General features: G+C 43.0%; 1 protein-coding gene and 1 long non-coding RNA gene across 11 annotated transcripts in view; one reads left to right on the top strand and one right to left on the bottom strand.

Moving 5' to 3' along the window:
• LOC114658748 (uncharacterized) overlaps nt 1-15,387 on the top strand; it is a 45,911-nt gene that overhangs the window by 12,182 nt on the left and 18,342 nt on the right. For 7 of the 10 annotated variants that reach the window (XR_003717456.2, XR_007936059.1, XR_007936063.1 and 4 more), the window contains one exon: nt 4,515-4,850. This is a non-coding gene — a long non-coding RNA (uncharacterized LOC114658748). The remainder of the gene's footprint in view (nt 1-4,514; nt 4,851-15,387) is intronic. The other 3 variants (XR_007936058.1, XR_007936062.1, XR_003717454.2) reach the window with 1 other exon arrangement.
• LOC114658745 (cytochrome P450 2J4-like) overlaps nt 1-15,387 on the bottom strand; it is a 33,052-nt gene that overhangs the window by 17,145 nt on the left and 520 nt on the right. The gene's annotated exons all lie outside the window — the stretch shown is intronic.

Genomic DNA, 15,387 nt, shown 5'->3' with positions numbered 1-15,387 from the left:
TCTCGGTTGATGTTTTGGTCCCATTCTTTATTCATGGCTGTGTTCTTAGGCCAACTTGTGAGTGAGCCCTGCACTGCCTTGGCTGATATGAATGGTCTCAGGATGCTTTACTGTTGGCATGACACAGAACCAATGGTAGCGCCACTCACCTTTTCTTTTTTCCAGATGCCCTAAACAATCGGAAAGGGGATTCATCAGAGAAAACGACTTTCCCCCAGCAGTCCTCAGCAGTCCAATCCCAGAATATCAGTCTGTCCCTGATGATTTTCTTGGCTTCTTTGCTGCCCTTCTTGACACCCACCAGGCCATCATCCAAAAGTCTTCACCTCACTCACAGCTGCCTGCTGCCATTCCTGAGTACGCTCTGCACTGGTGGTGTGCACAGCTGAATCAACTGCAGGAGTCGTTCCTGGCACTTTCTGGATGTTCTTGGGTGCCCTGACGTCTTCTTCGCCTCTGTATTGTAACTCAGTCAGCATGACAAAGTGACCTCCAGCCTTGTCCTCGTCGACACTCTCACCCGTGTTAACGAGAGGATCACTGAAATGATGTCAGAAGGTCCTTTGGTGGCAAGGCGGACATGAATTGTTTTTTTAGGTTTAAGTTCATTTTCATGGCAAAGAGGGACTTTACAATTCATTACAATTCATCTCATTACTCTTCAGAACATTCTGGAGGAGATGCAAATTGCTATCATAAAAACTGAGGCAGCAAACTTTGTTAAAATTCATATTTGTGTCATTCTCAAAACCTTTGGCCACAACTGTACATACATACATAAATACAGACATACATAACCCTTGTCCTGTATCTCAGTTGGTCATGAAGGACATTCCCAGATTCCAAATGCCCGTCTAATGCCATTTAGAAAGGGAGACCTTCAGTACCCAGACACTTCAGTCCCATGGATGGCATCATTGCCCTGGCTGCTCATCCCTTCAGGACACCTCAGTCACTTGGCACATCCAACCTCATGTCCTTTTGAGAAGATCCATCAACCGTGCATCAGGCAAGCAATTAGGTGCACTGTGGATTGCTGCTGGGTCTTCTCCTCTTCACTCTTTACAGATCCCCACTAGGCCTATCATCAAGTTCCATGTTTTTGTTTTTTATTTTCATATCCATGCTGTGTCAATGATTCACAGCCATATCTTTTGAATCGTCCAGAAGAACACACGGCTATCAGCTAGAATCTCCGCATGTCTGACTGATATTGTAAACTGCATGAAGGAACACCATCTCCAGCTCAACCTAGCAATGCAGGACCTTCTTGTTATCACAGTTTGTCTGTCTGTTCAGCACCCCATCGATGTTCAGCTTGGCTCACTATGGCAAAACTTCCACCAATTCGGAGGTGGGTGCTTGGGGTGGTGATTGATGACCAGCTGTCCTTCACTAAACATGTCACAACAGTCGGTCGGTCTTGTAGATTTACTATACACAACATCCACAAAATCAGACTGTATCTGTTGCACCACAACTCCTGGTCCAGGCATTGGCCATGTCACATCTCTGCTGCCATTAGCACGGGCATATGTCACAAAGCCTCTGCAGATGATTTGAAATGTAATGGCACGTCTGCTGCACATGTCACTCCTCTGTTCAGATTACTACATTTGCTCCCTCTAGTGGCACGTGATAAGGTCATATCCATGATGCTTGCACAAAGAGTACTCAGTGGGTCAACAAACACATATGTAGGTACACTTGTGAGGTCCTCTGCTCGTTCTTGACTAAGCAGATCTGGTGATGCCTCCTCTGTATGGTTTGAAGTCTCGAACCAGACTCTTTTTGTCTGCAGCTGGTAGAATGAGCCGTCCACCTCCATCCAAACCACCGACTCCCTCAGTGTGTTGAAGAATCTCTTAAGGACTCTCTTGTTCTGCGAATTTCTGTCTAACTGACAGCAGTTTTGATGTAAAGGTCTTATAACTAATGTGGCCAGTAGGGGGCGTTGCAGCACCCCAAACCTCAGACACTGCTACAGAAACACAAGTCCCAGGTTCAAATAAGCGATTTATTAACCACAATACCTTCACAATGTGCCTTCCAATACATACAACTGCTCTTTTATTTCTCTCCTTCATCTCCTCCACACCTCCAGGTGAGCTTTGTCCTCCTTCTTCCCGACTTGTCTGGATGTGCCAGGGTGGTTCCTTTTCTCTCAGACCTGGGAGTACAGCATCAAGTGACTCCGTGAAAAACCCGAACTACAAAGAGGACTATTTCATTTATGTTAGGTAGAATGCCCAAAGGGGACTGGGCGGTCTCGTGGCCTGGAACCCCTACAGATTTTATTTTTTTCTCCAGCCTTCTGGAGTTTTTTTTGTTTTTTCTGTCCACCCTGGCCATCAGACCTTACTCCTTTCTATGTTAATTAATGTTGTCTTATTTTAATTTCTTATTTTGTCTTTTATTTTTCTTCTCTTCATTATGTAAAGCACTTTGAGCTACTTTTTGTATGAAAATGTGCTATATAAATAAATGTTGTTGTTGGTGCCAGGGCATAGCACGATGGAAGTACTTCTGGGTCAATTAGAAGCCCCAAAAACTACAGAGCACAGCTCCTATTAGCAAGCCCTGGTAGTAACCAGGGACTCCAACAGGGCTGTCTTACAGCACTACAACTCCCATCATTCCCTGAGGGTGTCGATTGGTGTGCCTGACTCCAGGGTCCTGGCACCTAGGAGTTCAGGGGAGCGCGTAGCTTTAATAATTCAGCTCCCCCTGTGCTTCCTTCAAGCTGGCCTCTCCAGCTAATCCTGACAATATACCAGCGTACCCATACTTCGGATGGCATGCTATGCCCAGATCCTTGTGTAGGCAGGGAACCTCCTGCCTCTTTTCATGCCCATTTGCCACCTGGGCTTCCCAGCCAGGTACAGGAAGGGAGTTCAAACCGGTGTCCCTGCCTGCCATCCATTACAGTAAGAAGAGATTCTCTAGTCTCTTCACTTGTGGCATTCAATTTTGTTAGCGTGTCCTGCACAATCCTCTGACTGATACTTATTTGATTATGTTGACCTCTTTGTAAGTCACTTTGGATAAAAACATCTTCTAATTGAACGAGTGAAAAATGTAAATGCAGAACATCCCACACCTGAATACTCCTGGGATGGAGGGTCTTATGGCTGACTTTATTGCTTATCCATCCACGATGAGTTTGTCTCTTTTCTGATACGTGAGTCTCAGATCATGAAACATGTCATTGAGGTCAGCGCACCATGAAGCCTAATCCAGCTTTTCTGCTTGTGTTCCTCATAGTGCATCCAAAATAACAGACATAAACTTTGTGTGGGGCAACAGCTGGGGGCAGCGTTATACCAAAGGGGGATTGTGTTGAGCGAAATATTAAATTAGTAGAGCGCCGTCTGTCTATGGATTATGCACAATGTGTCCAACATGCAGGTCATCACATGGAGAAAATGGCTTTTCTGCTCCCAGTCAATCCAGGTGTATTTTACACAGAGCCTCTCATGGCTTCATGTTATGATCACACAGAGAACATGACCAAATATTTGTGGACACCTAACCATCACACCTATCTGAGCTTGTTGGAAATCCCATTCAAAACCATGGGCATTAATAAGGAATTGGACCCCCAACAACAGCTCCCACTCCTCTATCCACAAGATTTTGTGAGTGTGTTGGTTGGAATTAGTGCCCATTCCATCAGAAATGAATTTGTGAGGTCAGGTACGGATGTGGGATGAGAAGACCTGGCTCATAATTGGTGTTCCAATTCATCCCAAAGGTGTTCAGTTGGGTTGAGGGTCAGGGCTCTGTGCTGTCAAATTGAGGTCCTCCATGTCTTGATGCACCTGAGGTGCAGTCAAAGGTCTTCCCCAAAGTGTCACCACAAGGTCGTCTCAGATGTCTTTGTATGGCGCAGCGTTAACAGCACCCTTCACTGGAACCAAGAGGCCGAGCCCAAACCTGACGTTATCCCTCCTTCACCAAACTTTACAGTAGGCACCAACGTTATTATACTGTAGTTAACAAAAACTAAAATAAAAACTGAAACTATTATTAAAAAAACATTTTCGTAAACTGAAATAAAATAATTTACACAACCGAAATGAGAAACTAAAACTAAACAAAACTATTAAAGTTTCTGGAAAGACTAAATGAAAAAAAAAAATAATTTACTTAAAATATTTTTTAGTTTTCGTGTTTTGAATGAATATTCTTGCCGTTAGTCTTCAACCCTTGTAATTTTTAACTCTAAAAACAGAAAGTAATTCACCACAAGCCGCCCGCATATATTCATCCAGTGAATGGCAGCTGGTGATGGAGGGCAGGCGTTTTCAAAGCATTAGCGGTGATTGAGCAAGCTGAATACGGGCGCGTAAAGCATGCGAAATAGAAAGAGATTTACTTTGCTGCCTTTCTTTGCGCTTGTTGTATACCAAGATGTAATTCAAATGCTTGAAATTGGAAAGTGCTGTTCAACAAAACTTTTACCGTATGGACAGAAAAATAATGAGTGAGTAACGTTTTTATTTACTTCCCAGGTGGATGCTTTTTTGTTGACAATAATTTACCTGCCACTTCACACAGAAGAAATCCAAACATCTATCTATTATCCTAACTACAGGGTCACGGGAGTCTGCTGAAGCCAATCCCAGCCAACACAGGGTGCAAGGCAGGAAACAAACCCTGGGCAGGGCGCCAGCCCACTGCAGAGAAGAAATCCTTTTTGAAAATAAAACAGCACTGATCGAGAGACATACTAGGTCATCATACAAGATCAGCGTATCGTTACTGATCCTTTAAAAAAGTCATTTAACAACGAAGAGTAACAAGCCTTGTAAAATTCCTGAGAGGGCAACGTCTCTACTGAACTACAGGTAGGTAGGCGAAGAGCGTCTGCCAACTGGTGAAAAACTAAACATACTGGTGTGTTTTTGTATTAATTTTATATTTATTAATCTATCTTTTTAGTTTATATTAACAGCTCAAAATACCTGATACTGTGAAAATAATCCAGTAGCAGAATTATGTATGGGTGGTTACCTACCAGGTTCGATTCTCGAGAGGGAGTGCAGTGGAGTGTGTACGCCTGATGAGCCCAGAATGAGGGCGAAACACGTGTCGCGTACTCTTTGCATTTATTTGACAGTAAACTATTTCAACCATTCTATGATCTGCTCCTCACAAACTGAGGGCACCGTGGCGGATGTTAGCAGATTGCTGGCCAACCACAAGCGTTACCTGGTAGGTAACCACCCATACAATCAGATTGTGACACAGACTACGAATGCCGTGAAAAAAAAAATATATATATATATGATTCAGACTACGAATGCCATGAATGTAATTACCCCGATCTACATACTGTCAAATAAACGAACCACACGCTGTGGCGCAACGTAAGAGGCTTCACCGCTTATGTCCGAGGTTCGATTCCCGTGAGGGAGTGCAGTGGAGTGTGTACGCCTGATGAGCCCAGAATTAGGGCAAAACACGTGTCGCATACTCTTTGCATTATTTGACAGTAAAACTATTTCAACCATATATATATATATATATATATATATATATATATATATATATATATATATATATATATATATATATATATATATATATATATATTGCTCCTAATCTCAGCTGCTGTTTCTGTCGTTTTGTGCCTGTCCATACTCTTATTACCTACTACCAACCTGTTCTGTTCTGTGTATCGTGTTGTATTGACCCTATTGACCTATTGAACCTATTGACCCCCTTCCTTTTGACACCTACTGCACGCCCCAACCTACCTGGAAAGGGGTCTCTTTTTGAACTGCCTTTCCCGAGGTTTCTTCCATACACAATGAAGGAAAACTAAAACTAAACTGAATTTCCAAGCAAGGTCAGAAAAAATATAGAAATAAAAACTAATGTAAAAAGGCAAAAGTATAATACCCTTGGTAGGCACTATGCAGACCAGAGGGTCGTGTCTTTCTGGCATCCAGATTCATCCCTCGGACTTCCAGATTGTGAATCATCATACATTCTTCGCCCCAGAGAACAGAATTCCGCTGCTACAGAGCCCAGTGGCGGCATACTTTAAACCACTCCAGTTAACACTTGGCATCGCACATGGTGATCTTAGCCTTGGCCATGGAAATCCATTTCATGAAGCTTACGATGCACAGTTCTTGTGCTGATGTTGCTCCTGGAGACAGTTTGGGACTCTGTTGTGAGTGATACCGCAGAGGAGAGGCCATTTTTTATGAAGCAATGGAATCAGCATTGTCGCTCTTCCTTGGACATTTTCTAGTGCACCAATGTCTTTATAGAGACCAAAACTGCACACAGGACTCCAGATGAGGCCTCACCAGTGCATTATAAACCATCTGCAGAATCTCCTGTGACTTGTACTCCACACATCAGGGCGCTATATAACCTGACATTCTGTTAATGTTCTTAATGGCTTCTGAACACTGTCTAGCAGGTGATAGTGTAGAGTCCACTACGACTTGTAAATCCTTCTCATGAGGTGGACTTTCCATCCTCAGACCTCCCTTTGTGTAATCAGACCTAACAAGACCTAAACTTAATGCAAGCATTAGGCTCAGCTCTTTTAATCTTTCCTCAAAACTCACCCCCTGTAGCCCTGGAGTCAGCCTAGTCGCTTTTCTCTGGACCCTTTCTTGTGCTGTTATGTCCTTTTTGTGGCGTGGAGAACAAAACTGCACCCAGGACTCCACATGCGGCTTCACCAGTGTGTTATAAAGCTTGAGCAGAACCTTCTGTGACTTGTACTCCACACGTCAAGATGCTATATAACCTGACATTCTGTTAGCCTTCTTAATGGCTTCTGAACACTGCCTGGCAGCAGATAGTGACAAGTCCACTATGACTCCTAGATCCCTTTCATTGCGGCAGTCCATCCATATTCCTAACCCATTTAGACCAGCAGTGAGTCATAAGGAGTTGCTGCTAATTCAGAGCAGTTATGATAAATGATGAAGATGCAGATGTGTGCTGTGGCCCGAGAGTCCACTTCATTCTGTCTGCCCGCTCTTCTTGTGTAGCTCACAGAACTTTGCGTGCACAGAACTTATCAGAGGTCAGCAGGTCTTGACAGAGTATGTACGCATTTCAAAGTAGACCCCTCATCTTGTGCGTTTGAGTTTTTGGACTTTTGTAACATTGACCTCCAGCTCATATGAAGACAGGCCTGCAGGGGTACCTGGCACTACCTGGGATGGAATAAAGTGCAGGTGTGGTCATTAAAATCCAACAGGGTGGAAAAACCTGGCCCTAAACCAAATTACCACTTATTAAACCTACCATGGTGGGTAACTCTTCATACTTGTGCCCAATGCCAAAAATGTCTCTACCCTAATAAAATGAATGTGTGGTCACTAAACTTAAAGTTTCCCAAAGGGAAAGATTTTTGCCTCCAAACCAAAACTAACAATGGAGAGAAACATGTGCCACTTTGCCCAATGAAATATTCTGAAATATTTCAGAACAAAAAATAAATAAAACGGAGCCAGTGGTCTTCACCAGCAGAAATAGGGATTTCCTTGCAAAATTTGGTGGAGGTACATTCAGTGGGTTTGTATATCGGTGAAACCCACCTTCAACTTTACATACCGTCATTGAGCCAATGATAAGGAAGACCTGTAGACCTGCTTACCCATGCAGTTATCTCATCAGCCAATCATGTGTCAGCAGCACAGAGCCTTAAATCCTGCAGAGACACGTCAGGAGCGTCACTTGATATTCACATCAAACACCAGAATGGGAGAATGATGGGATGTCAATGATTGTTGGTGCCAGACAGGTTCGTTTGAGTTATTCTATTCTTTAAGTTCTGATCTCCAGGGATTTTCACGGCCAACAGTCTCTTGAGTTTACTCAGAATGATGAGAACAAACAAATAACATCTGGTGAGAGGCAGTTCTGTGGAGGAGAGGAGAATGGCCAGACTGGTTCAAGCCGACAGAAAGGCCACAGTAACTCAGATTATCAATGCATACAACTATGAGGAGCAGAAGATCATCTCAGAATACACAACAAGTCGAACATTGAGGTGGATGGGTTACAACAGCAGAAGGCCACGTTGGGTTCTGGCAGTGTGCACCAAACCTGGACAATTGAAGACTGGAAAATTGTAGTCTGGTGTGACAAGTCTCAGTTTCTACTGATGCACACAGGTGGCAGGCACCAACAGCTTGAATCCATGCAGCCTTGTGTCCATAGTTCCCAGCTGGTGGTGTTGGTGTAATGGCGCAGAGAATGTTTTCTTGGCACAGTTTGGGCCTGTTAGTATCAATCAGTCATCGTTTGACCGCCATGGCCTATTTGAGTATTGTTGTTGACCAGGAGCATCTCGTCATGGCCACAAATGACACATCTTCAGATGGTTACTCCCATGCACCCGGTCACAAAGCAAATATGCTCCAGGGACACGACAATGAGTTCAGTGTCCTTCAGTAGCCATATCTGAATTTAGTAGAATGGAAGATTCACAGAATCTGCAGACATTTTGTCAACATGGAGCAAAATCTGATCGGAATGTCTCAGACGTCTATCTCATAGAAACAAAGCCACAAAGACCTGAGGTAGTTTTGGGATCAAAAGAAGGCCCTACCTAGTAATTAGTATAGCAGCCCTAAGAATTTGCTCAGTAAGTGTAAATCTTGACCTGATCACAATGTGGGATGGGTTACAGAGAAGAATTTTGCCTCCTGACAAAGTGGTGCCAAGACAACAGTCTCTCCAAACCAAATAAGTGGCCACAGACTTCAAGTTAATAAAGGCAGACTACTGTACACTCACGTCTACATCTGAGAGGATCAGCAACCTGAAATCAGTTCTCCTGAAGTGGGCACCATTACTTCTTGGCTATTCCTTTACTTCCTCAGATGTCTGAAGAAAACCCAGATGTCTCCATCTATGATTACCAACTTCTGCAGCTGCACAGTGGAGTTCATTCTTACCGTCTTCATCATATCCTGGTATAGCACCTGCTCGTCCCAGAGCTTGCAGGCCTTACAGAAGGTGGTGAAGTCTGGGTTCATGAACATCACAGTGAGTTCAGAGTTCTTCAGTGGCCTTCCCAGTCCCCATATTGGAACCAATAGAACAACTTGGGATGTGGGAGAACCAGAGATTCATAGCACGGATGGGTGGCTGACAAATCTGCAGAAACTGTGTTGTGTAATCAGGTCAACATGGACCTGAATCTCAGAGGAATATTTCCAACATCTTGTGGAATTCATGCCATGAAGAACTGAGGCTGTTTAAGAGCAAAATGAGGTCCTATCCAGGATTAGTGTAGTGGACCAAAGAATTTGTTCAGTGAGTGTATATAAGAAATATATGGTGCTTTTCCTATTGTATTCATCTTTAATAAATATTTAGTAATACGTAATATATATATATATATATATATATATATATATATATATATATGGCATTCGTAGTCTGAATCACAATCTGATTGTATGGGTAGTTACCTACCAGGTAACGCTTGTGGTTGGTCAGCAAGTCGGCTAACATCCGCCACGGTGCCCTCTTTCAGTTGTGAGAAGCAGATCAGTTCATTGGTCAGTTCATTTGGTGGATGTTAGCCGACTTGCTGACCAACCACAAGCTTTACCTGGTAGGTAACCACCCATACAATACCAACATGCTGGAATTCAATGATGAAGCAACAAAAGGATATGATCAAAGTCGAGCTTATGATATTATTTATCTGGACTTTCAGAAATCATTTGATGAGGTGTCACATGAGAGGTTGGGCATCAAACTAAAAGAAGTGGGAGTTCAGGGTGTTGTTTTTAGGTGGGTGCAGAATCAGCTCAGACACAGGAAGCAAAGGGTGATGGTGCAAGGACCCTTATCTGAACTGGCTAATGTTAAGAGTGGTGTTTCACACAGATCAGTGCTAGGGCCGCTGCTATTTTTAATATTTATAAATTATTTGTATAGAAAAATAAATAACAAGCTGGTTAAGTTTGCAGATAATACCAAGATAGGTAGATTAGCAGATAATCAAGAATCTGTTGAATCATTAGAGGGGCTTGGACAGCACATAGGGTTGGGCAGATTTTGTGGCAAATGAAATTTAACGTCAGTAAATTTAAGGTTAGGTCTGAATACACAATGGGAGATCTGAAAATTGAGAGTACACCTTATGAGAAGGATTTAGGAGTCATAGTAGACTCGTCATTATCAACTGCCAGACAGTGTTCAGAAGTCATTAAGAAGGCTAACAGAATGGCAGGTTATATAGCGCCTTGATGTGTGCAGTACAAGTCACAGGAGGTTCTGCTCAAGCTTTATAACACACTGGTGAGGCCTCATCTGGAGTCCTGTGTGCAGTTTTGGTCTCCAGGCTACAAAAGGGACATAGCAGCACTAGAGAAGGTCCAGAGAAGAGTGACTAGGGTGATTCCAGGGCTACAGCGGGTGAGTTATGAGGAAAGATTAAAAGAGCTGAGCCTTTACAGTTTAAGCAAAAGAAGATTAAGAGGTGACCTGACTGAAGTGTTTAAAATTATGAAGGGAATTAGTGCAGTGGATCGAGACTGTTATTTTAAAATGAGTTCATCAAGAACATGGGGACACAGTTGAATACTTGTTAAGGGTAAATTTCGCACAAACATTAGGAAGTTTTTCTTTACACAAAGAACGATAGACACTTGGAATAAGCTACCAAGTAGTGTAGTAGACAGTAAGACGTTAGGGACTTTAAAAACTCGACTTGATGTTTCTTGGAAGAAATAAGTGGAGAGGACTGGTGAGCTTTGTTGGGCTGAATGGCCTGTTCTCGTCTAGAGAGTTCTAATGTTCTAATGTTCCAGATTAAAATCTAGACTGATCACATTACTTAGGTTTAGCGGCTGGCACAATTTGGGCACAGTGATACATAGTTAAAGTGCCCATGTCAAATGATCTGTCACAGTGTTATATAAATGTGCAAAGGGGCACCACAGGGTGATAAAACAAGCAAGAAGATAATCACAGGGGGCTGCCTGGGGGGCCGTTCTGATCTCACTAAGATTTCTGTTATTCCTGAAATTTCACATTTTCCAGCCATGTGGAGTAGATCTGCGGGTCATGGAGTTCATAGTTCTATTAATTTACTAAACAAGTAAAACTGATTTGAACAAATTCAACAAGGCCATCGTTACATAAGAATGTTATGTGACATCTCGAGTGTAAACAGGATTAGATTAACCCGAAGCTGGTGCCCCTGGGTAATGACAATGTGAAAAAAGTTTACTTGAGGTTTTTGCAAATTTATTAAAAATAAAAAAATTGAGAAAGCACATGTACATAAGTATTCACAGCCTTTGCCATGAAGCTCTAAATTGAGCTCAGGTGCATCCTGTTTCCCCTGATCATCCCTGAGATGTTTCTGCAGCTTCATTGGAGTCCACCTGTGGTCAATTCAGTTGACTGCACATGATTTGGAAAGGCACACACCTGTCTATATAAGGTCCCACAGTTGACAGTTCATGTCAGAGCACAAACCAAGCATGAAGTCAAAGGAATTGTCTGTAGACCTCCGAGACAGGATTGTCTTGAGGCACAAATCTGGGGAAGGTTACAAAAAAATTTCTGCTGCTTTGAAGGTCCCAATGAGCACAGTGGCCTCCATCATCTGTAAGTGGAAGAAGTTCGAAACCACCAGGACTCTTCCTAGAGCTGGCCGGCCATCTAAACTGAGCGATCAGGGGAGAAGGGCCTTAGTCAGGGAGGTTACCAAGAACCCGATGGTCACTCTGTCAGAGCTCCAGAGGTCCTCTGTGGAGAGAGGAGAACCTTCCAGAAGGACAACCATCTCTGCAGCAATCCACCAATCAGGCCTGTATGGTAGAGTGGCCAGACGGTAGCCACTCTTTAGTAAAAGGCACATGGCAGCCCGCCTGGAGTTTGCCAAAAGGCACCTGAAGGACTCTCAGACCATGAGAAAGAAAATTCTCTGGTCTGATGAGACAAAGATTGAACTCTTTGGTGTGAATGCCAGGCGTCACGTTTGGAGGAAACCAGGCACCATCCCTACAGTGAAGCATGGTGGTGGCAGCATCATGCTGTGGGGATGTGTTTCAGCGGCAGGAACTGGGAGACTAGTCCGGATAAAGGGAAAGACGACTGCAGCAATGTACAGAGACATCCTGGATGAAAATCTGCTCCAGAGCGCTCTTGACCTCAGACTGGGGCGACGGTTCATCTTTCAGCAGGACAACGACCCTCAGCACACAGCCAAGATATCAAAGGAGTGGCTTCAGGACAACTCTGTGAATGTCCTTGAGTGGCCCAGCCAGAGTCCAGACTTGAATCTGATTGAACATCTCTGGAGAGATCTTAAAATGGCTGTGCACCGACGCTTCCCATCCAGCCTGATGGAGCTTGAGAGGTGCTGCAAAGAGGAATGGGCGAAACTGGCCAAGGATAGGTGTGCCAAGCTTGTGGCATCATATTCAAAAAGACTTGAGGCTGGAATTGCTGCCAAAGGAGCATCGACAAAGTATTGGGCAAAGGCTGTGAATAGTTATGGACATGGGATTTCTCAGTTTTTTTTATTTTTAATAAATTTGCAAAAACTTCAAGTAAACTTTTTTCACATTGTTATTATGGGGTGTTGTGTGTAGAATTCTGAGGAAAAAAATGAATTTAGTCCATTTTGGAATAAGGCTGTAACATAACAAAATGTGGAAAAAGCAATGCGCTGTGAATTCTTTCCAAATGCATTCTATCTATCTATCTATCTATCTATCTATCTATCTATCTATCTATCTATCTATCTATCTATCTATCTATCTATCTATCTATCTATCTATCTATCTATCTATCTATCTAAAAAGTAGAGATGAATGGGAAGTCCTGAGGTCCAAGAAAAGCCTCAAAAAAACTGGCATCAGTTTAAACTTAAATGGGTCTCCCGTGAGCTACTCCATTGTAATATACACTTGTATCCATACAGACTTTAAAAGGGGACCCTAATCCTGCCCCTCCGAAATCACTTACATTTACTGGAAAGGGGATGGACCACTGAAACACAAACTCCCGTTTCTCCAAACTTCTTTGCATTTGTGTGTAGATATTAAAGAAGGACCACAGACAACAAACACGAAAGAAACACTTGAGTGAACAACATGATCAAATTGAAATCGTCAACACCTAATGATGATAATAATATCTACTCAGAAATCACTGATTACCCACTTCAAGTCAAAAGAATGCACTTTCCTTTAAATTCGCGACTTTCAGCAAGTCACTAAGAAAACCGGGACTTGATCTGTGGCAATGTAATGTTTAATTCACACTGTAAAAAGCTGACAGCACGTCACAGGAGCTGGCTGTCATTTTTCACAATGAACAACGTCTTGGGTAAGAAAGGCAGAGCCATCCAAACTTGCATACAGCGAGCGTACGGGGGGCTTAGAAATAAAGCTGATGTCAGCGGGTGGCGTGGTGCAGTACATTAAGGCAGAGTTGATTTCAGTTTGTACTTTAATGTTATATTTAAAGAAGAAATATAAATGTTCTGTTTGTTCGTGACTAACTGTTGCGGGTTTATACGTATATCTGAAAGGAAAAGGGGCAGACGCCGATTACTACACTTGTTGAACTTGTTATTTGAACGCACCAGGATTATTTAATAAAGAATAGGCTACCGAAGATTACGTGCCTTCTGGTCTTCGTTCCCTTTATGAAGGTGTAAAGCAAGCCTTCCTGATGGGTCTGTATCGAAGGAGTGACACTTCAAAGGAGTGACATAACAAAGGAGTGACATAAATACCGTATTAAAGGAGTGACAAATTATGATTAAAAATGTATTTCAATATAATTTGTTATCGTGCTTCAACAGAGAGCAGGAACACAACTGAAAGTAAAAAAAATCGTTGTCGCCTCACTTGGATGGTTGGTTGGATGGTTGTCAGTCCTTTGAAAATTATTTTTGAGGTTTCACTCCTTTGTTATGTCACTCCTATGACATGTCACTCCTTTGAATAGGACCGCTCCTGATACGTCTGTGTGTTTAATCGACGCGCTGTCGCGAAGAGAGCAACCCGAGTCGGCGTCCTATAAGTGAGGGTCCTGAGTTGAGTGTGTACCCTACTCCACATCTTGTGTTCTCACAGCTGTCTAAGTCAGAATGTGTTTGGACCGGACCGCTGTGCATTGCGGGACATTTTCAGTGTGTGCCATTTTCATATCGCTTCACTTATTTGTGTGGTGAGATGACATTTAAAAATGAAATCCTGGCTACAGGGACTCTGAAGGAGCCTTGTATGATATCAGGACATTGGAAAATGTTTCATTTACATGCAGAAAAACCAGAGAAACGAACAGTAAGGGACCAAATAACTAGGTAGACAGGAGAAAGAGTTAAGGAGCCTTCGAAACTCAACCTGATTTAAAGTTTGTGGAAAATAAGAGAATACGCTGTAAAAAAAAAATCCTGCCAAAATATCCATCCATCCATTATCCCGCCCGCTATATCCTAACTACAGGGTCACGGGGTCTGCTGGAGCCAATCCCAGCCAACACAGGGGGCAAGGCAGGAAACAAACTCCGGGCAGGGCGCCAGCCCACCACAGGGCGTGTACACACACACACCAAGCACGCCAAGCACGCACTAGGGACAATTTAGAACCGCCAATGCACCTAACCTGCATGTCTTTGGACTGTGGGAGGAAACCCGCGCAGACACGCAAGGGAGAACATACAAATTCCACGCAGGGAGGACCCGGGAACTGCGAGGCAGCAGCGCTACCCACTGCGCCACCGTGCCGCCCTCCTGCCAAAATACATTACGTTAATTATGCATTTTCACAGTCCAAAATCTGCAATGCACTAAAAGGTAAAGACAATGATTTTAAATATTGAATACGCATAAAGATATTTTAAGCAGTGTTTATCAAATCATTATTTCAAAAGTGCATGTGAATAATTGTATGACCGTAAACTCACGATGGCACAGAAAACTAAATTTGCTAATGTGAGTCTATTTACATAAATAACGCCCCCTTTGCAGCAGCGTCGTCGGTTGTTCCTGATGACTCGAACACCTTTTGCACTGTGAGAAACACAAACTTAAAGATGGATAGCAAACTCGTTTTTCTATGTGTTTAAGGTTATTTTCGTAGTTATAGAAGATGATTATTGGCATTTTATTTCATGTAGCAGACGCTATGCTTTTCCAGAATTAAATGATGGATTGTGAAACAAGGATCCTATACGACGAACCACACAGCCCCGCAGTTATCACCAGCATTTTTAAGAGTATGTCGCGCTTGTCCTTATCTTTTTCCAAGCTAGTTTCTAACTGTGTGCTGATGGCTTATGACGGAGAAAGTTCCCTCAGTTCTGGTCCCCTGATATACCATAAAGTGTCTCATTATTAAAATATCCAGACGCGTATGCGTTTGT

Source organism: Erpetoichthys calabaricus, chromosome 10 (assembly GCF_900747795.2).
Source record: "Erpetoichthys calabaricus chromosome 10, fErpCal1.3, whole genome shotgun sequence".
NCBI lineage: Eukaryota > Metazoa > Chordata > Cladistia > Polypteriformes > Polypteridae > Erpetoichthys > Erpetoichthys calabaricus.
The sequence above is the reverse complement of the archived record's forward strand: the minus strand, read 5'-3'. Positions and strand labels throughout refer to the sequence as shown.